We start from the raw sequence: 21,827 nt of genomic DNA, 5'->3' as shown, positions 1-21,827 counted from the left end.
GACAGTCCAAGATGACAATGGCCACTCCAATTGCCTGGACATTTGGTACCTAGCAACTAATGACCATGGACAGCCACCCCCTCTGCAGGAAGCCAGCCGTGTTTGCCCAGGAACAAGGACAAGGACTGAGGAGGGGCCCAGTGGGGGGTTGTTAAGTTTGGGCTACTGGAAGCAGGAGTCTCCTGAACTGGGACAGAAGAGGGGTCAGAGGGCTCTGGGCTGCCCAAGATGGACCAAGCAGTAACTTCCTATTCTCTGAGCTAACCAAGGATGGTCTACACCATGTTCCAGACATCTAATAAACCCGACTGTTTTTACCACGCTTGCTGCGAGTCACTGCAGATGCTGGAGGTGGATGCACTGCTCCTTTGGGTGTATAAGTCTCTCTCCAGTGCCCAGCTCCGGACGACTTGCTGCAGAGAGCTCACAACATGAAGCAGGGGTGCTGAAGGCTTCAAGGGTTGGATCAAAGAGGTGGTGAAGCCGAGTGGCTTGCTCTAGCGACAGAGCGAGACCTAAGGGGGCTAGCACACTGAAGGGGTCTCCCAGGGACTGCTCCAGAGCTGCTCCAGAGCACTGGGTCTGTGGCTCCATGACACACCTCCACCAGCTCTGGTTAAATCCCAATCAATACCTGGGATATGACACTTTGTCCTCCCTCCCTTCCGTGTGTCCTTTTCTCCCCCTACCTTAGCTTTTTTTTTTTTCTTTCCCATCTCTCTCCTTTTTCCTTCTGTCTAATCAGAGTCTGGTTTAGCCAGCCAGGACTGCCTATTTTGCAACACTGTGACCCGAAAAACAGTTAAAAGCAATGCCCCAAACAGCTCGATGCTTATACAAGTTTGCCAGGTCTCAGACCAGCTGATAAAACCATGTGCTGGCCTGTGTTTCCAACAGTGAGCTTACAAAAGAGAGTCAAAGCTAAAGACAGAAGCTGCATTTCCAGTCTTTGCTGCTCTTCCCCCTTGTCTGTACCTTGTTAGTCTTCAGGAAATGAGATTGGATTTTAACAACAGCCCCAGCCCATCTCAACTCACCTCTTCTCTTCTCCCCAGAAGGCCACTGCTTATCATCGAAGAGACTCTCAGACGTGGGGGGTTTCCTGTAAATACTCTCTCCAGCTAATGGTAAAGGAAACAAGAAAGACTGTTAAAATAAAACCCTCACTTGCGTGCACCCAGTTGCCAAGTGACCCAGATCGCTGTTGATGACCTGTCCTCTCCATCATTCACCACTCCCCGAGTCTTTGGCTCAGTTGGAAACTTTATCAGTGATGATTTTATGTTTTCTTCCAGGTCTCTGGGAACACAGGGCAACTCCAGCCGTGTGGCGGGTTTCGCGTCACTTTCATTTAACACTATAATTAGCTGCTTCTCCAGAGATGTTCAGCCAAGTCCCCTGGGCGAGCGTATGGATTAAATGTTCTCTGCCTGATGCCACAGGCTTTGTGCTAATTCCCAGCTGGATGCATTCCCAGTGAGGTACCGTGTCCTTCAAACCAAGGTGCCAGGCCCCTGCTGGGAGGGGGTGGGGGGGAAGACAAGGCAGAGAGTTGTCATTCCAGCTCTGCAGCTAGAGCAGCCCCAACTTCTGCATGCCCAGCTGGATGATCTGGGGAAGCACCAGGCTGGTTTTGATCCCTCACCTCTGGGCAGGGTGGGCTGCTTATGCCGGCTTCGCTTGCTCTGCTACTCATGGCTCGTGCTACTCAGAGTCAGTGGGTCTGAAATTAGCCAAGCTGCGCGCTGGGTCTGTTGCTCTTTACACAGCAAATATAATTGGAAGAAACCACACGGGCACAGTGGACTCAAATCACCCTGTCTGCCTAACCATGGACACCATGCGAGCCTAGCTACACCCAGCCCTGCCTCTCCGCAGGGACTGCGGGGGCTGGAACAGAGAAGACAGAGAGCGCCATGGGAGTGCTCACAGACTACTTGAAAGGATACTGGCCAATTCTTATAGACTACAGAGAGAGACTGAACTGGGAGCCAGGGGACCTGTTGGGGGAGTTCAGATCTGACACCCCAAGGGCTGGTCAGAATCCAGAGGGTCCAGCACCCCCCACTCCTCCAGGCTGGCCCTAGCTATGGGAATGTTCCTCAGAGTCCACACACAAAGTTTCCCGTGAGCCGTGACCAGAACCCCTACCCTTCTCAGAAAGCACCCTCCAGGCCCTCTTCTCCGAACCACCCCAGCAACAGCTGGTCCAGCTTTGTTCTCTCGCTTTTTTCTATGAAGAGTGGCTCTTTGATTCAACAGAAAATTTCTTGCAAAAATGTCATTTAATGTTGGGATGGGGGCAGGGGGTGGGGGGAGGTAGCTCCCTTTTGTGGACACCCAGCCAGCCAGTTAGCTATAAAATCCCTCTTGGTAGCTGTTCTCTACTTGCTTTACCTGTAAAGCCGGGGTCTCAAAGTCCCGGCCCGTGGGCCATCTGCAGCCTGAGAACCTCCCCACTGCAGCCCACGGAGGAGAGACCCATGCAGACAGGCTGGCAGCTCTGTCTGCTGCAGGCGCCGCCCCCCCAGCTCCCATTGGCTGGGGAGAGGGACAGAGATACCATCACTAGTCGCCGGGCAGAGTCAGCCACAGAGGCAGCGTCACTTTTTCCCGCAATGAATATAAACAAGTCCAAATCCCGAACACAGTGGTCTGACGCCCACCTCGCGGCAGCCCGAAGGTGTCAGCTGCTCCCTCACGGAGGCCAAACATCAACAACCTGACAGAGCCGAAGCGTTGCCGGGGTCTGGCCGACACTAAGAACTCTCGGGCAGGCGAAGAAGTGTATAACGTTGTATGACAGTGTTATTATTTCGAAGACTAGAAGAAGAAGAAGAAACAATACAAGATAAACATTTTCTTGTCTGAACACCATCTTCAGTGACATTATTGGCCCGCTGGGAAGATTTGAGGACTGGCCCTGGCCCTAAGGTAAATTGAGTTTGAGACCCCTGCTCTAAAGGGTTAAAAAGTCTCGCTGCTATGCATAGGTGAAAGGCAGCGAGTGGGCACCTGGCCAAAAGGGCCAATGGGAAGGCCAGAACTTTTTTAACATTGAAACAAGACTCCCCTTTTGTCTGTCTGTGGCTGTTCTCCCGGAGAGGGGACACAGAGCAGCAATGCTGTAAGAAGCTTGCACCAGGTATGAAAAATCATTAAATCATACAAAGAAACTACCCATTTTGAAACCCCAAATATGTGAGTAGGTCAGGGAATGTCGAGGGAGATGTGATGAGGTTTGTCTCTTTGATTTCTTCATGGCTTGTGGACTCTGTGCTAAACCCAGGCGCTTTCGTTTTACTCGTAAGCCTCAGTTCCAGATGCATTTTCTTTCTTTTTGTTTTTAATAAAATTTACCTTTTTTAAGAACAGGATTGGATTTTTGTGTCTGTGACGCTCTGTACCTCGGGGAACATGCTACACCCCCATGATCATCTTTATAAAATGATTGTGGGGTATCCAATGCAAAGTTTGTCATGTTGGGAGTCTTTGGAAGGCTCATAATGCACTGAGCATGGTTGTTATAGTGATGTTATAGTAATTGTTACAGTAATGTTATAATAAGGTTATAATTTCATGTATACAGTTATGAGGCTGAAAATGTGTCCTCATGGCTTAAAACAAGCCCAGGCAAAACTCTCCAGGAACAGAAGGGCAGTTCACACCTCATCAGGGCATGTATGGGACAAACCCAGCTCAGCCTCACAGGAGCAAAGGACACTGACCTAGGCAGCAGCTGACCTAGGCAGCAGCAAAGGATGTGTTGGACTCACGAGTGAGTCACCCCCATTCCTTTGGTCAGTTTGGGACTCTCACAGAGTCCCCAGGCGATGCTCTGGAACTGCTCCCTACGAAGCCAGTCAGGACTCTGGGGAAGTCTCCTCTCTGGGAGCAGCCTGTCTGCAGGACACACAGCTCACCCAGCTTCCACCTTCCTGGGTCTGACCTCGGAGCATTCAGCCTCCTCTGCCCCTCCGTGCACTTCCCACAGCAAGTCTGCCCAGGCAGGGTCCTGGGGAAGCCAGAGGGTCCTGCCCCCCAACTCCGCAATCAGACGTGACTCTCAGCCAGCCAGTAAAACAGAAGGTTTATTAGACGACAGGAACATGGTCTAACACAGAGCTTGCAGGTGCAGAGAACAGGACCCTCAGCTGGGTCCATTTTGAGGGGCAGTGAGCCAGACAACCCCGTCTGCCCTTCACTCCATGTCCCCAGCCAGCCGCAAACTGAAACTCCCTCCAGCCCCTCCTCCTCTGGGCTTTGTCCCTTTCCCCGGCCAGGAGGTCACCTGATTCCTTTGTTCTCCAACCCTTTAGCTCTCACCTTGCAGGCGGGAAGGGCCCAGGCCATCAGTTGCCAGGAAACAGGGTGTCGGCCATTCTCTGTGTCCAGACTCCTGCACACACCTGCCCTCTACGGCTCTGCAATGATCATACACCCTTACCCCACCACCTAGATACTTAAGAACTGCCTAGGGGAAACTGAGGCACCCTCACACTATTCAGAGCAAACATTAAGAAGTCCCGCTTCGTCACAGGGACTACGATGAGATAATGCTCACCTGACCCTGAAGTGGGGGTGTGGGGGCAAAGCCAAGAGGGAAGAAAGAACATGATAAAAGGGAGAGACATTTTGCCAGGCTCTCTCTCTCTTCCACCTACAGCTACAGACACCACCACCACCAAGAGACTGAAATGCCGATCAGAGGGGAGAGCCTGACTGAAAAGTGAACAGCCAGCCTGTGGTGAGAAGCGTCTATGTTTGTAAGGGCACTGAAGGTGTTAAGATCAGCTTAGAATGAGTTTTGCTTTTATTTCATTTGACCAAATCCGACTTGTTTTGCTTTGACTTATAATCACTTAAAATCTATCTTTATATTTAATAAATCTGTATGTTTGTTCTCCCTGAAGCCGTGTGTTTGTTTTGAAGTGTGTCAGAGGCTCCCCTTGGGATAACAAGCCTGGTACATATCAATTTTTTTGTTAAATTGACAAACTCTTATAAGCTTGCAGCGTCCAGCAGACATAACTGGACACTGCAAGATGCAGGTTTCTAGGGTTGTGTCTGGGACTGGAGATATTGGCTCATGTCATTTGGTGGCAAGTAGCTGGGAGCAGCTTACATGCCAGAGGCCGTGCGTGAACAGCCCAGGAGTGGGGGTTCTCACAGCAGGGCAGGGTCAGGCTGGCTCCCAGAGGCAAGGATTGGGGTGGCCTAGCCGATAACCAGTCTAGATAACACCAGAGGGGAACATAAGAATGTAAGAATGGCCTTACTGGGTCAGACCAAAGGTCCATCCAGCCCAGTATCCTGTCTACCGACAGTGGCCAATGCCAGGTGCCCCAGAGGGAGTGAACCTAACAGGTAACGATCAAGTGATCTCTCTCCTGACATCCATCTCCACCCTCTGACAAACAGAGGCTAGGGACACCATTCCTTACCCATCCTGGCTAATAGCCATTAATGAACTTAGAACTAGATAAATTCATGGAGGTTCTTTTAAACCCTGTTATAGTTCTAGCCTTCACAACCTCCTCAGGCAAGGAGTTCCACACGTTAACTGTGCGCTGAGTGAAGAAGAACTTCCTTTTATTTGTTTTAAACCTGCTGCCCATTAATTTCATTTGGTGGCCCCTAGTTCTTATATTATGGGAACAAGTAAATAACTTTTCCTTATTCACTTTCTCCACACCACTCATGATTTTATAGACCTCTATCATATCCCCCCTTAATCTCCTCTTTTCCAAGCTGAAAAGTCCTAGCCTCTTTAATCGCTCCTCATAGGGGACTCGTTCAAAACCCCTAATCATTTTAGTTGCCCTTCTCTGAATCTTTTCTAATGCCAGTATATCTTTTTTGAGATGAGGAGATCACATCTGTATGCAGTATTAAAGATGTGGGCGTACCATGGATTTATACAAGGGCAATGAGATATTCTCTGTCTTATTCTCTATCCCTTTTTTAATGATTCCTAACATTCCGTTTGCTTTTTTGACTGCCGCTGCACACTGCGTGGACGTCTTCAGAGAACTATGCAGGATGACTCCAAGATCTTTCTCCCAATCAATTGTAGCTAAATTAGCCCCCATCATAGTGCATGTATAGTTAGGGTGCCTTCCATTGTGCATTACTTTACATTTATCCACATTAAACTTCATTTGCCATTTTGTTGCCCAATCACTTAGTTTTGTGAGATCTTTTTGAAGTTCTTCACAGTCTGCTTTGGTCTTAACTATCTTGAGCAGTTTAGTATCGTCTGCAAACTTTGCCACCTCATTGTTTACCCCTTTCTCCAGATCATTTTTGAATAAATTGAATAGGATTGGTTCTAGGACTGACCCTTAGGGAACACCACTAGTTACCCCTCTCCATTCTGAAAATTTACCATTTATTCCTACCCTTTGTTCCCTGTCTTTTAACCAGTTCTCAGTCCATGAAAGGATCTTCCCTCCTATCCCATGACAACTTAATTTACAAAAAGAAAAGGAGTACTTGTGGCACCTTAGAGACTAACAAATTTATTTGAGCATAAGCTTTTGTGAGCTACAGTGGCTCACGAAAGCTTATGCTCAAATAAATTTGTTAGTCTCTAAGGTGCCACAAGTCCTCCTGTTCTTTTTGCGGATACAGACTAACACGGCTGCTACTCTGAAACTTAATTTATGTTCATCACAGTGGCGCAGCGAGCAGGGAGTATGTACGGCTTGTTACTCCAAGTGAAGTTCACATTTAAAGCACTGATATTTGTGATTTTAAGTGAGTCTTAAGTGCAGTGGCTAAGGACAGTCAGGGAGGAAGCTGCACACAGAAGGGCCATGGAAGAGAAAGAGAGTGAAAACACCAACTGGATCTGCTAGAGAAGCAGAACCAGAACCCCCCGACCCCAATGACTCCCATCACTCCAAAAATCCAGAAGTGGGAACACTTATGTCCTGCATACAGTGAGGAGGATGATATTGCTGAATATCGGACTACCTTCGACAGGCTGTGTGTGATACATGAAATCCCTGATGATAAGAGAGTTATGCGAAATTAACTGGTAAAGCTCAAAATGTATTCAGTGGAATGCCTATTTTATCTAAAGCTTTAGACTATTGTAAATTTAAAGATACTGTTTTGTGAAGTTTTCAGATTACCCCTGAAACATATAGAGTTAGATTTAGGAAACTTAAGTGGGATATTGGGATGAGTAATGGGGAATATGTAAACAAAATGAAAATTTGTTGGGAAAATGGGTGAGGGGCAAAGAGGTGGCAAGTTTTGAGGGAATGTTGGATCTTGTTGCTCAAGAGCATTTCCTAGGCACATGTGAGGCGGATGTGACCCAGTGTCTATGGGACAAAGCTGTAAAGTCTGTGGAGGAGCTGGCTTTTTTAGCTGATGCCTTTGAACAGAATCAGGCGTCTATTGAGAGCAGGCCACAGAAAGAGGGGTTTAAAATTGGTGGGAAGGGAGGATCCCATTTTGCCCCTGGGAAGAGAGAAGGAGCCTAAACATTCTATGACGAGATAACTGGCTCTGTGGATGAGGGAAAAGCAGTGGACGTGTTGTTCCTTGACTTTAGCAAAGCTTGTGACACGGTCTCCCACACTATTCTTGCCAGCAAGTTAAAGAAGTATGGGCTGGATGAATGGACGTTAAGGTGGATAGAAAGCTGGCTAGATTGTCGGGCTCAACGGGTAGTGATCAATGGCTCCATGTCTAGTTGGCAGCCGATATCAAGTGGAGTGCCCCAAGGGTCGGTCCTCGGGCCGGTTTTGTTCAAGATCTTCATAAATGATCTGGAGGATGGTGTGGATTGCACCCTCAGCAAGTTTGCAGATGACACTAAACTGGGAGGAGAGGTAGATATGTTGGAGGGTAGGGATAGGATACAGAGGGCCCTAGACAAATTAGACAACTGGGCCAAAAGAAATCTGATGAGGTTCCACAAGGAAAAGTGCAGAATCTTGCACTTAGGAGGGAAGAATCCAATGCACCGCTACAAACTAGGGACCGAATGGCTAGGCAGCAGTTCTGCAGAAAAGGACCTAGGGGTTACAGTGGACAAGAAGCTGGATTTCAGTCAACAGTGTGCCCTTGTTGCCAAGAAGGCCAATGGCATTTTGGGATGTATAAGTAGGGGCATTGCCAGCAGATCAAGGGACGTGATCATTCCCCTCTATTCAACATTGGTGAGGCCTCATCTGGAGTACTGTGTCCAGTTTTGGGCCCCACACTACAAGAAGGATGTGGAAAAATTGGAAAGAGTCCAGCGGAGGGCAACAAAAATGATTAGGGGACTGGAACACATGACTTATGAGGAGAGGCTGAGGGAACTGGGGATGTTTAGTCTATGGAAGAGAAGAATGAGGGGGGATTTGATAGCTGCTTTCAACTACCTGAAAGGGGGTTCCAAAGAGGATGGCTCTAGACTGTTCTCAGTGGTAGCAGATGATAGAACAAGGAGTAATGGTCTCAAGTTGCAGTGCGGGAGGTTTAGGTTGGATATTAGGAAAAACTTTTTCACTAGGAGAGTGGTGAAACACTGGAATGCGTTACCTAGGGAGGTGGTGGAATCTCCTTCCTTAGAAGTTTTTAAGGTCAGGCTTGACAAAGCCCTGGCTGGGATGATTTAGTTGGGGATTGGTCCTGCTTTGAGCAGGGGGTTGGACTAGATGACCTCCTGAGGTCCCTTCCAACCCTGATATTCTATGATTCTATGATTCTCCTACTCCAAAACATTCCTCAACCCTCATCCCAAATCTCCTGTAAAAGCAGAAGAGCCCAGAAGGTGCTATCAGTGTAATTCCACTGATCCCCTGAGGAATAGATGCCCTGTGCTAGGAGGAAGCAGGCAACCAATAGCCCATGTTAGCTCTGCTGCCCTCAACACAGAAACCCCCCAAGCAATTGGAACATACCATATTGGTTCTGTGAGGTTTAGCCTCTGAAGAGCCAGATACGGAGTTAAGGCTGTCCAACTTGATGGCAGGGAATACTTGGGGCAGAGGGATACAGGGGCCCAGATCTCTCTGGTTAAGCTGAGTGTGTTCCAAAGGCCAGTATGTTGCCTGGCCAAATGGCAGAGATTGTGGGGGTGGGCAAAAGCAAATTCCTCATAGCACTAGCTAAAATCCATGTGGTTTGGGAAGGTTTGGAAAGTGTTTTGACTGTGGGGGTAATGGAACACCTCCTATTTGACCTGCTCCTTGGTAATGATATTTTCCGTGTAGCTCAGCTTAAAGTATTTGACTGCAGCAGGAGGCAGTGTTATGCTGGGACCCCCAGGGGAAAGGGTAAGGTCTCCAGAACTGCTGAGAGAATAGGAGAGAGTCTCCTTGATTCTTCTTCAGCTGAGGGAAGCCACATGCTTCCAGGTGGGAGGGTGGTGGGACTAGATCACCTCCTGAGGTCTCTTCCAACCCCAATATTCTATTATTCTAACTCCTGCATTAAAGCTGGAGGCAACACCACATCGGGAAGGGATGGGGGTGTAATGCCTGCCAGGAAGAGAACTGCCCAGGTTGTCAGCTGCCAGCAGGCTGCAGCTGAACCAGAGGCAAAACCATCTCTAGGGAGCAGAGCGAAATGTGTCCCAGAGGAGAGTCCAGAGAAGGGGCAGGGGATCTCAGAAACCACTGAGGTGGGTGAGGATTCCTGTGACTCTGTAACACAGGGAAGCAGGGTGCTTCCAAGTATGGGAGGGGCTGAGACTAGCTCCTTTCCAGCAGAAGGCAACATGCCCTCAGGTGTGGGGGAAGGAGAGGTGTTGTCGGTGATTAAGGAAACTGTCCCAGTTGTTAGCTGGCAGAGCTCTGCAGCTGAACAAAAGACAGGACCATCCCTAGGGAGCACGGAGAAACGTGTTTTATGAGGAGGCCCAGAGGAGGAAACGGGGGAAGGAACAGTGGGGGTACAGGAATGTCTCCTCACCAGTCACTTGGGGCAGGATGCCCAGGACACTAGCAGGATGGCTGGGTCAGCATCTGTTACCCAAGCACTCAGCCTGTGACCCAGGTTTTGAGAAGGAACTGTGTGACTGACCTCCTGGAGGGGAGCAGTCACACAGCTGACTTCTCAGGGACAGAGAAAGGGGTGGCGGAGGGTACCCCAATCCAGGTCCCGTTTTTTCAGGATGCTATTTCTAATAAGTTTTTGGAAAGTCTCTTAAAATCAGGATGCAGCTCTAATGCCTTTGATAACAGAGGAGTTGAGACCAGGAAATTGCCAGGTGGTCGTTTGCCAGAATACAAATGACCCAACTGACAGAGAAGGGGGTGTTTTCCCCAAGGCTGGAGAGACACAGAGAGCAGTTATGGGAAGGCTGCTGGAAAAGGTGCAGCTGATCGAAGGGTAAACACCCCTAGCCCACAGAGCATGGTTCACAGCCCTCTAAGGGGCAGGGAGGGACTCAGTGCTGGGAGGGGGAAACACAGGGTAACGCCAAAAGGGAAGCTGGATTTTCTACATATGTACAATCCTCGGGGTGGGAGACCGCTCCCCACAGGGCCAGCCAATGTGCAGGATACCCCTGAACACCTATCTTGCCAGACCCTGAGGCACCAAAATTCCAGAAAAATGATTAAATTAAGAGCCCACACGTAGGGAAACACTGAAGGGACAGAAAAGCCAGTGACAGATTACATGGGAGAGAGTCAAAGGACACGATAGGTAACGAACAAACTAAAATATCTGAACAGAGGGCGTGGTATTATAAAGATACTTGTAAATGCACAGCTGAGATAACATTTTTGGTATTAATGTTAAGTTTTGGGATAAGAATTTTGTTACTGATGTTGAACCTTATGATATTGCTACTTTTCAATTAATACCTGTAAACAGGTGTAAAGCTTATCACAGCAGAGAAACCATTAAAAAAACTGGTTTGCTGTGTGTGAATGGGGAAACTGAGGCATGCTGCCTCATGCCTTAATGGCTGGATGCCAAGAGAACTATAACAACAGACTGCCTTCGAGCTAGTCAGTGACTAACCGTCTTGCAGTAAACCTAAGAGGGGAGGTGTCACGCTCTGTACCTTGGGGGAACACCCTACACCCCCATGTTCATCTTTATAAAACGATTGTGTGGTATCCAATGCAACGTTTGTCATGCTGGGTGTCTCCAGAAGGCTCATGGTGCACTGAGCATGGTTGTTATAGTGATGTTATAAGAAAAGGAGGACTTGTGGCACCTTAGAGACTAACCAATTTATTTGAGCATGAGCTTTCGTGAGCTACAGCTCACTTCATCGGATGCATTCAGTGAAAAATACAGGGGGGAGATTTATATACAATTCTGTACGCAGCCAAGCAGGACTAAATTGGCCAGCTGGCAACCCTCAGCTCTAGAGTCACTGTCCCAAACGTAGGCCTGCTCCTCCCTTGCCACGAACCACAGCCCACCAGAGACCGTAGGTCACACTGGAAGGGTCTACACGCAGACAGGCCCAGCCTGTGCCAGCCTTGGGCCCAACCTGGCTGTAGCCCGTGCTGTACACAGTTGCGGTGTGCCGCTCGTCACACATCAGTCAGTCACTGGGCACGACAGCACAGCTGGACACGGGGGGCTTGGGGTGCGGCAGGAGAGAACTCACGACTGAAGGGAGGCAGGATTATGGGGCGAATGACTAGGAAAGATCCAAGCAGGAGCAGCGTGCGTGTGTGTGCACGTGAGAACGCGTGTGTCGGACAGCGCAGGTGTGAGAATGAGTGAGTGCTCAGGGGGGTGGGGAGGGATACCCAGCTCCGCAGGGGAGGGGGCAGTGAGTATTTGTGTACTTTTGCATTCACACTGAGCTCTTAGCTCCTGGGCTGGCAGGGTGACCAGACAGCAAGTGTGAAAAATCGGAACAGAGGATGGGGAGTAATAGGCGCCCATGTAAGACAAAGCCCCAAATATCGGGGCTGCCCCGATAAAATTGGGACACCTGGTCACCCTAGGGCTGGTCTGGTGAATTTCTCTGGCAGTTTTGCAAGACTGCTGGTGCCTTTGCACGTGCCGGAATGGAGTGTTTTAGACCCTTGCCGGGGGCACAAACGGTCTCCAGACGGCTCGGGGTAGGGCTGGGGCGACCTGGCTCTGCAGAGGGGCTGGGCTCATTAGAGTCCTGGGAGCTCCATGCTAGACTGTTCCTGCCAGAAGCTGGCTCCCTGAAGGGGGTTCTCCATGAGACCCCGGGCCCTGAGCTACAAGGAAATGCAGCAGCTGCTGTTCTGGTTCCTAGAATTCAGGCCCAGGCTGATCATACCACTGCTGTCTCTCCTGCATGCTCGTGCCTACCTCATCAATCTGCCCTGGGGACAGGGCAAGGCCTAGCTCCAGAACCTGTGCCAGTCCTATCTGCCCTGGGAGGGAGGGAGGGGGTTCTTGCCCCTTGTACGCACCCTGCACCCATCCCCAGCTCTGGGTGCAGAGGTTCAGCCCTTGCAGGTCTATCTGCCTGCCTCTCAGCACACAAGGGGTGCACCATGCACCACATGGATCCAGCGCTGCCAGCACGGTTTGCTGTGTCATCAATTATTCAGGGCCAAGAGGCAGAGCGAGGGGGTTTGCTGCTGCATAAGGAGCGAGGCTGCTGCAGAATTCCTGCCTCCCGCTGCCAGGGTCCTGAGCGAGCAAGTGGCAGCCCCCAGTGCTCGACCTTCCACAGCTTGACAGCGCTCCCCAGCCAGAGAAACGGCAGAGCCCAGGGGCCACCTCGGGATACGGAGAGGGCTGGGGAGAGCACGGCACGGGGCCCAGCAGATGCAGTGTGTCACCAAGCGAGCAGTGCAGACCAGGAGGCACAAAGGCCAATCCAAACCCAGAGAGGAGCCACCGCGCAGCCAGCAGCCTGGACCAGAGACTGGGCCATAAATGCCCCCAGCCAGTGTCCCAAACACCAGACAATGCGGGGGGGAGAACGAGAGATTCCCCGGAGCTGCTGGGAGTTGTGAGCCATGCCTTGGGGAACAGCAATGAGGATGAATTGGGCCTGACCCTGTGAACTGGCCAGTGATGCAGAGATGGCCCCGCAGTGCACAGTCACCTGCCAGCAGGATGGGAACGGACAGGAATCACAGACAGGAGTTCACAGCTGAGGAGGGAGGGACAAGGACCCTCCCCTGCATTCTGATGCTTTGCAACACTTGTCCAGCGTGGCCTGCCCATCAAGCTGCAGTGAACTGAACTGAGTTGGGGGGAGCTCAAGCAAGCGTGGTATCCCTCTGCCAGGGGGAGTCTGCAGTGACAAGGGCTGAGTTCAATATCTAGGGGTTCCTCTAAACCACACAACACAGAACCAGCTCAAGGCCCCATGCAGTCACCCGGGACAATTACACACCACCCCTGGCACCCCCAAGGGGCAATACTTCCCCCCTCGCAAGCACAGAGTCTAAGCACAGACCAGAAACTCCCAAGGGAAGGAGAGAAGTCACCTGACATTAATTTGGGAAAATGCCACAAGCAGGATTCCTAAACATAAAACCACGAGCCAAACCCCCACCCCAGAGCTTGTTGGGCAGCATCCCTCTGCCTCAGGTTCCTAAGCCCAACAACCAAAAGTTCCTTTAATGCTCTCCTTCCTTCTCCGCATCCAACTCACTGTTGTTGTCCTTGGCCAATGAAGACCCAGAGTTCAGAGGTGCATCTTCATGAGTTCACCTCCCACACTAGCAGGGGTGGGGGGAAAGGGAGCTTGGTTGCCCTGCTGTCTAGGTACTCGCTCTGGAGTCTACCACTTGGCACTCTGCTCTGCTAGCAGCTCACCTAGCTTCTCTGCACTCTCTAGGATATCTTAAGGTGCTACCACTTAACACAACTCTTACTAATTTCAGCAGTTAGTAGGACAGCCTCTTACATCAGAGACACTATTCTAAAGCAGGTCTAATGCTTACACCTGGTTATCAGTAATTATAGCCCCAAAAATCTGTAACAAAAGACTCTCATCCTTATCTAATACCCACACCACCAAGTACCCACAACTGTCCCTACCCTCTCTCATCCCTAGTAAGCTTTGGCATCCCTATCCCCTGCCTAGCACGTGCTGTTTCATTTACAGTGACCCCTCACTCAGGGTATGCCAAGCACAGTTCTGCTGCCCTGGATTCACACAACAAGGACAATGACCTTTAGTACCCCTGCACCTAATAACAAAGGGCCTTGCAATCCAACACCTGCCAACAGTGATCACTGGGGAAGAGCAGCCCCATCACACTGCTCAGCTAGGCAGGGTGGGCGTGCCCATGCAAACAAGGTTGGCGCCTGAAGTCCTCTCCCCCGGCTCACCACTAGATGTCAGGGGAGAGCTCATTCAGACCCTGCTTGTGTGTGAATGGGCATGGAAACACATGCATGGGTGAGTGCAAATATGTCTGCATGCATGCAAGTGTGCATGTGTAGACATGTGAGTGTGTGTGGGCCTTGTGTGTCTGTGATGGTGCATGTCCTGCTTCTGAGCAGCACCAGCCCCCACCCGCAGGCTCATGCAATGCCAAGCAGCCCCGGAGCTTGCTGGGCCACGCGCAGACCTGGCTCAGAGCTGACTCGGGAATTTTTCCCCCAAGCGGCCACAAGGGGGAGCAGCTGACTCACATAAAGGGCCCGACACCCGCCCATTGCCTGGGACCGGGATGGGGCCCACCCCTCCCAAACCCCACACAAGGCCCCAGAGCCAGCGCTAGCCATACACAGACTAAGGAGCGATTGCCTAGGGCCCCCAGCAGCTCAAAGGGGCCCACTATTCGCTTTTTATTATAAGACCTTGCCCGTTTTAGTGTGGGGGGGGGAATCCTGCTCAGTGCCCCCAGTGAGCTAGCATGGGCACTGCCCTATCCCCTCCCCCACCTGCCTCCCACACCAGCCCCCCACTCCCGACACCAACTCCAGCCCTAACCCTTCCCCCACCTGTCCCCCAACACCAGCCCCTCCCCATCTCCCTCCAACACAAGTCCCAGCCCCTCCCCCACCTACACCCCACCCCTGACAACAGCCTCTCCCCCACTAATCACCCCCCTCGGCCCCAGGCCTAACCCTCCAGGCCAGTGGCCCAGTCACGCCCCACACACACTCTGCCTGGGGCAGTGGGCACACCCCACAGGCACCACGCTGGACCCCAGGGGTCCCGGGGCACACCCCACAGGCACCACGCTGGACCCCAGGGGTCCCGGGGCACACCCCACAGGCACCACGCTGGACCCCAGGGGTCCCGGGGCACATCCCACAGGCACCACGCTGGACCCCAGGGGTCCCGGGGCACACCCCACAGGCACCACGCTGGACCCCAGGGGTCCCGGGGCACATCCCACAGGCACCACGCTGGACCCCAGGGGTCCCGGGGCACACCCCACAGGCACCACGCTGGACCCCAGGGGTCCCGGGGCACATCCCACAGGCACCACGCTGGACCCCAGGGGTCCCGGGGCACACCCCACAGGCACCACGCTGGACCCCAGGGGTCCCGGGGCACATCCCACAGGCACCACGCTGGACCCCAGGGGTCCCGGGGCACACCCCACAGGCACCACGCTGGACCCCAGGGGTCCCGGGGCACATCCCACAGGCACCACGCTGGACCCCAGGGGTCCCGGGGCACACCCCACAGGCACCACGCTGGACCCCAGGGGTCCCGGGGCACACCCCACAGGCACCACGCTGGACCCCAGGGGTCCCGGGGCACACCCCACAGGCACCACGCTGGACCCCAGGGGTCCCGGGGCACACCCGGGCCACGGGGCCCAGCCTCCCCACCCCAGAGCTCAGCGCCTGCAGCCCCACTGGCCGTCTGGCTGGCACGTGGCAATTCCCCAGCTGGGTTGCCAAGCCGCTGCCCAGCCTGGTAGGTCCCAGCCAGCGGGAAGCCAGTTAGTGCCGTTCCCTGACCAGGATGCTGCGCTGCCTGTCCACGCCGTGCGCCGGCAAAGGGGAGAGCGCCCGGCGGCTTGGCGCCCAGCCAGCCCAGCCCCAAGCGAGGGCCCTTGGTCCCGTGCTGGGCACCGCAGGCAGAGCCCGCCTCCCCTGGGGCTGCGGCACACGGCCAGCCGCGGCCAGCCGCGCCGGGCGTCTCCCTGGGGCGGGGAGCGTGGCCTGAGGCTGCGGCACTGAAGAACCCGGAGGAGGGGCCCCAACGCTACCTGGGGCAGGGCCCTGGTGCTGGGGTGGGGGATGTGCTAGGCCAGGGGCTGAGACTGTGAGCACTGACTCCCCCAGGGGAGAGGCCCCCATGCAGTGGGGCGGGCAGGGCCCTTCTGCTCCCAGCTGGGCTGGGAATGGGCTGATTAGCTGCACGGCTTTGGCCCGATTGCCCTCCCCGGGGGGGGTGCCGAGGGGTACAGGCGCAGGGCAAATCCTCCCGTCCCCGGGCTAGGACCGGATTGGCTGGGCGATGGGGGGACCGGACAGCGTTCCTTGTCACATCGCTGCGGCGATATGGGGCATGCGACTGCTGCGTAGAGGAGCCCGTATTGACTGGGGTCCGTGCTGCATGCCAGGCCCAAAGGGGCCCCTGCGCCAGGCCCATCACATGTCCCTCCTGCCGGGGCCCCTAGCCATTCCCACAGGGAGCAGCACAGACTCAAACCAGGGTTAATGGCAACTAACAGGAGCCTCAGCTGGGGGTGCTACCCAGCCCCCGCAGCCCGTGCCACCGCCCCACTCTGTGATCGCTCGAGGGCTGCATCAGGAACGGGCCACTATGGATCTGAGAAGCAAAGCCCTGCCTGGAACGGCTGGGCCCAGCTAACAATGGCCTGGGTGCCCCAAGGCTGGGCGTGGGGTGTACTGAGACCTGGCAACCCCCCCGCCCCCCATCTCCGGGGCCGCGGCAGCTATGCAGCTCCCCCAGTGCTGGATGCCCTGAAAGGGCTAAACCCAGCCAGCGACAGCCCTTGAGCCCCTGGCTGGGCAGCTGGGGGGGAGGGGGAGGGAAGCTGGCACTGCCGAAGCAGCTGGCTCTTCGCTGAGCAGGGGACAGCTGAGTGGCACGTGCAGGGCAGCACGGGTGGGAAGCGCGGCTCTGGAGCCACCTTCTGCTGGGCTCCTCTCTGCACCCTTGGTCCCAGGCATGGCCCAGAGGCCGAATCAGTCCCGGGGTGGGGGCTCAAGGAGGGGCAGGCTTAAGTCTCCCTACTGTGGGGTGAATTAGCTGGCTCCCCTGGAAAGCAGGACCATTGCATGAGACTAGGTTAGCAGGGCTGCTTGGGCTCTATGGTGGGCTTTGCCCTGAGCATGGTCTAGGTGCCTAGGGTTGCCAACTTTCTACTTCCCCCTGCCCCGCCCTACTCCAAGGTCCTGCTCCTGCCCCGGCCCTTCTCTGAGGCCCGGCCCAGCTCACTCCATCCCCCCTCCCTCTGTTGCTCACTCTCCCCATCCTCACTCACTCGTTCATTTTCACTGGGCTTGGACAGGGGTTGGGGTGCAGGGTTGGGAGAGCACTCTGGCTAGGGGTGAGGGCTCTGGTGTGGAGCCGTGGATGAGGGATTTGGGGTGGAGGAGGGGGCTCCGGGCTGGGTTTGAGGAGTTCGGAGTGTGGGAGGAGGCTCTGGGCTGGGGCAAGGGGTTGGGGAGCAGGAGAGGGTTGGGGTGCAGGCTCCAGGTGGCGCTTACCTCAAGCAGCTCCTGGAAGCAGCAACATGTCCCTGCTCCGACTCCTACACAGAGGCGCGGCCAGGCGGCCCTGCGCAATGCTCCATCTGCAAGCGCCACCCACGCAGCTCCCATTGGCAGTGGTTCCTGGCCAATGGGAGCTGCAGAGCCGGCGCTTGCAGTAGGGACAGTGCGCAGAGCCCCCTGGCTGCCGCTATGCCTAGGAGCCAAAGCGGGGACATGGCGCTGCTTCCAGGAGCCACGCAGAGCCACGATAGGCAGGGAGTCTGCCTTGTCGAAATGCAACGCCAACCGAACTTTTAATGGCCAGGTCAGCAGGGCTGACCAGAGCTGCCAGGTCCCTTTTCTACCAGGCGTTCTGGTCAAAAACCAGACACCTGGCAACCCTATAGCTGCTGCTTGACCCAGCTGGTTTGTTGGAGGGCCCAAGGATGCTGGGGAGCCAAGAGACGTGCTCCCCAGGAGAGGGGGAAGGGAAAGGGGGTGGTCCCCATGCACAGAGAGGCTCAGGGCCCTGGGGGACTCCTCACTGCTCCTTGGGGATGAGAATCTGAGGGCAGGAACAGCCCTATCTGGCAATGTCAGGTGGCCCCAGTGATCCAGGCCCAGGGCTAGCTCGGGGCCCAGGGGAAGGGAAGTGGGAGAGTCAACGTCTGGCTGGGGCATTCCGCACTTGCGGAGTGGAGCTGGGACTGCGACTCACTAACACAGCTGTTTGGCTCAGCGGGGCCAGTGGACTCGCTTCCAAGCGCTGATGGGATTGGCTAGGAAAATTGACACCCCCTTAGCTGAAGGCTCCTGGAGCAGAGAGGGCTGGAGAGTGCAAATGAAGTGTCCATTCCGGAGAGCCAGGGAAAGGCCATAAACTACCCCGGGCTGATTAATCTCCTTCAGTCCTAGGCACGCTCAGAGCCGTGGATCAGAGAGGACTGGCAGCCCCTTGACTTTTCCATGCCCAGGCTCAGAGCTGGCTATTAAAGGAACAGCAGCACTGAGTCTCAGAGACCGGGTCAGCTCACCGGGCTGGGGCTGCAGGGCTGTAAAACTGCAATGGGGTCGTTTGGGCTGGGGCTGGAGCCCTGGCTCTGGCACATGTCCCCCTTGGGGGTCCCAGAGCCCAGGCTCCTCCCCCGACCCAAATGTGCACACTGCAGGTTTACAGCTCCACGAGCCTGAGTCAGCCTCCCCAGGCCAGCCACAGCCGTGCCGGGGGCCTTGTCTTGCAGTGCAGATGTCCCCCTGAGGTTAGTGACAGCGGCTGGGGGGCATGTGGCTAAGGCCTGTTTTGATAATTGGGCCTACAAATTTACCATAATTGTGAGCGCAACTGTAAACCGTGCATATAAGTTCCTAGCATGTCGCACTATCGGAGCCCAATGAGCATTGCTGGGAAACGGTGCAAGGAGGAGACAGAGTGAATGAGCCAAATAAAAAGGCCACGTGGTGTAACTCAGGGACTGTGTTCAGGTCATAGAATCATAGAATCATAGAATATCAGGGTTGGAAGGGACCCCTGAAGGTCATCTAGTCCAACCCCCTGCTCGAAGCAGGACCAATTCCCAGTTAAATCATCCCAGCCAGGGCTTTGTCAAGCCTGACCTTAAAAACCTCTAAGGAAGGAGATTCTACCACCTCCCTAGGTAACGCATTCCAGTGTTTCACCACCCTCTTAGTGAAAAAGTTTTTCCTAATATCCAATCTAAACCTCCCCCACTGCAACTTGAGACCATTACTCCTCGTTCTGTCATCTGCTACCATTGAGAACAGTCTAGAGCCATCCTCTTTGGAACCCCCTTTCAGGTAGTTGAAAGCAGCTATCAAATCCCCCCTCATTCTTCTCTTCCGCAGGCTAAACAATCCCAGCTCCCTCAGCCTCTCCTCATAAGTCATGTGTTCTAGACCCCTAATCATTTTTGTTGCCCTTCGCTGGACTCTCTCCAATTTATCCACATCCTTCTTGTAGTGTGGGGCCCAAAACTGGACACAGTACTCCAGATGAGGCCTCACCAATGTCGAATAGAGGGGAACGATCACGTCCCTCGATCTGCTCGCTATGCCCCTACTTATACATCCCAAAATGCCATTGGCCTTCTTGGCAACAAGGGCACACTGCTGACTCATATCCAGCTTCTCGTCCACTGTCACCCCTAGGTCCTTTTCCGCAGAACTGCTGCCTAGCCATTCGGTCCCTAGTCTGTAGCGGTGCATTGGATTCTTCCATCCTAAGTGCAGGACTCTGCACTTATCCTTATTGAACCTCATCAGATTTCTTTTGGCCCAATCCTCCAATTTGTCTAGGTCCTTCTGTATCCTATCCCTCCCCTCCAGCGTATCTACCACTCCTCCCAGTTTAGTATCATCCGCAAATTTGCTGAGAGTGCAACCCACACCATCCTCCAGATCATTTATGAAGATATTGAACAAAACCGGCCCCAGGACCGACCGTTGGGGCACTCCACTTGATACCGGCTGCCAACTAGACATGGAGCCATTGATCACTACCCGTTGAGCCCGACAATCTAGCCAGCTTTCTACCCGCCTTATAGTGCATTCATCCAGCCCATACTTCCTTAACTTGCTGACAAGAATACTGTGGGAGACATGCTGGGTAAAGAGACATGTGGGACCGAAAATCCATGAACAAAAATTGGTATGTCAGAAATTAGGGCTATTGGTGGACAAACTAATGAGGGGGTGGGCTATTTGGCCTGTCACTCACCTTTGGGGGGGCCTCAGAAAGAGACGGGGGGGAAATGGGGCTGGACGGATCCAAAATACTGGCTGGGCAAGGAGAAGGAAAAGCGTCACCATCCTGGTGCCACCCTCACTGTCTCCTGGGTCTTCACCATCCTGTCCTGACCAGACGGTCCAGAGAGAGGGACCCAGGGACACTGCCCCGGCTAAGTCCCAGGCACCACCTGGACTGGCCTGCACTGAAAGCTCTCATCGGCATAGCTGTGTCTCTCCGGGATTTGAAAACCCCACCCCGAGAGCTGGAGCTCTGCCGCCCTCGCCCCTGCCCAGGCGCAGTTTGGGGGATGGACGGGTTTTTCCACTGAAGTCACTACGGCCCGTGGGAGGTGGATGACTTGTGCTGACTGGAGAGCCCCTCCTGGCGCTGTGGCAAATGTCGACACCAAAGCCCAACAGCAGGTACAGCTGCCACTGTAGCCGTCTACGTGTAGACACAGCCGGAGCCTTTGTCACTCCCGCCCTAGGCTGTTCATTTCCCTCCCCACCGTTTCTTTCCGTGTGCTCTCCTCTTGCCTTCTGTTTAAGGAACGTCTGGCTTCGCTGCCCAAGCCGGCGTGAGAGCCTGTGACCAGAGACAGCTAACAGCAAAGCCGCCCGATGCTGGGGCACGGTTGCTAAGTCGGAGTGGCTGAGCAAACCCTGTGCTGGGCCCGTGTTTCTCCTGCCGGGAGGTTCCAAGCGCGAGTCGGCACCCGAGACAGAAGCTGCATTTTCCTGCTTTGCTGTTTGTTTCCTTCTCCTTGTGTGTGTCTCATTGTGTCCTCTTAGGCAGTGGGATCTTCCTTTAACAACAGTCCATTTTCTCCTCTCCCCACAAGGAGAGTTAGCATCGAAGAGACTGTCAGACCAGGGCCTTTTCCTTCTAAAAACTCGCTCCAGCTAAAGGAACAAAGACTGTTGTTCCAACAAAAGCCTCACTTTGTACCGCGATTTCCAGCGCTTCAGCTGCTTCTCCTTCCTTTCTGTCTCGCTGGGAGAAGATTAAAAGGATTTTGGTGGGGTGTTTGCCCTGGCGCTGAGCAGGCTGAGCTGCTGTGTACCAACCCTGGACCTTGTTGAACACGGTTTAATGTTGAACAGTTTCAGGGTCATGTTAACACCTTTGACACTTTGGGCCCCTGCATTGCAACTAAATTAATGGGCAGGGACTCAGGGAGCAGGGGTATCTCCCCCTGACTCTGCTACAGCCTCATGTCCCCTGGGACGAGGGCTGTGCAGGGGATCCCGCACGGGGGTGGCAGGAGAGCTCAGGGCCCTGCTTTGGAGGACACACTGGGGATGGGGCCAATGCTGGAGTTTTGGGAATCTGGAATTTCTGGGTGGGGGCTGCAGCTGCTCCCAGCTGCCCAGCCCTGCTGCCCGTCACCTCGCCTGTGCGACCGGCAGCTGTGCAGGGCAGCATGTTCAGGCCTGGGTGACAGGGAGACTCCGGACATGGCAGCGGGACTCAGCGGGTAAGGGCAGGCCAGGCACAAGAAACATGCTCTCCAAGGAAAGGTTATTGCAGC

The sequence above is a fragment of the Eretmochelys imbricata genome, chromosome 1, assembly GCF_965152235.1.
Source record: "Eretmochelys imbricata isolate rEreImb1 chromosome 1, rEreImb1.hap1, whole genome shotgun sequence".
Lineage (NCBI taxonomy): Eukaryota > Metazoa > Chordata > Testudines > Cheloniidae > Eretmochelys > Eretmochelys imbricata.
This window is presented reverse-complemented; position numbering follows the sequence as displayed.